This window comes from Scyliorhinus torazame, chromosome 25 (genome assembly GCF_047496885.1).
Source record: "Scyliorhinus torazame isolate Kashiwa2021f chromosome 25, sScyTor2.1, whole genome shotgun sequence".
NCBI classification, from domain to species: domain Eukaryota; kingdom Metazoa; phylum Chordata; class Chondrichthyes; order Carcharhiniformes; family Scyliorhinidae; genus Scyliorhinus; species Scyliorhinus torazame.
Window position 1 is genome coordinate 14,948,017 of NC_092731.1, and position 829 is coordinate 14,948,845.

Consider the following 829-nt stretch of genomic DNA (forward strand, 5'->3'; position numbering starts at 1 on the left):
AATACCTAGAAAAACAAAACACACACACACACACTCAAATCACTGGGGCACTTTAAGTCAGGAACTGTCATCAGGCGCTGGAGGGAAATTGACACACTTCATTGACTGACTGGATCCAAAATAAATCGACAGGATCGATTTGCGCTCAGATCTGGACGCCCCTCAAACTGTGTCACCCAGAATGGGTGGTTCAAGGAGGCAGGAGGGGCAAGAGTGAATGTGCTTATCTTAATCTCCTCCCTTCTGTGCCCCACACTGTCTGAAAAGGTCTCTGTTCGGGTACACAGAGGGAGAATTCAGAATGCCCAATTCACCCAGCAAGCCCGTCTTTCGGGACTTGTGGGAGGAAACCGGAGCGCCCGGAGGAAACCCACGCAGACAACGTGCAGACTCCGCACGGACAGTGACCCGAGCCGGGAATCGAACCCGGGTCCCTGGCGCTGTGAAGCAACAGCGCTCACCAACGTGCCGCCCTTGTACCTCAGCATGATTTGTTTCCGACCTTACTTCAGTGACCCCCCACACTCTGAAAGCCCTTCAAGTGCTTGAGGCTGCTGCTGGCCGCCAAGGGCGCTACATAAATGCAAGCCTTTGCTTATTCCTCATTTTCCCCCAATGGCCTATACACAGGTACACAAAGAGGACATTCAGCCCTCAAGCCAGCCCTGCCTTTCAGGTGGACCGTGACTGATTTGTATCTTAGCTCCAGCGAGGCTCAAGGTTCTGTAACCTGCACCCAACTAGCAAGCATCGATCTCAATTTTAACATTTCCAACTGATCCCACCCCACAATGTTTTTTTGGGGGGGGCGGGCGTGAGTTCCAGATTT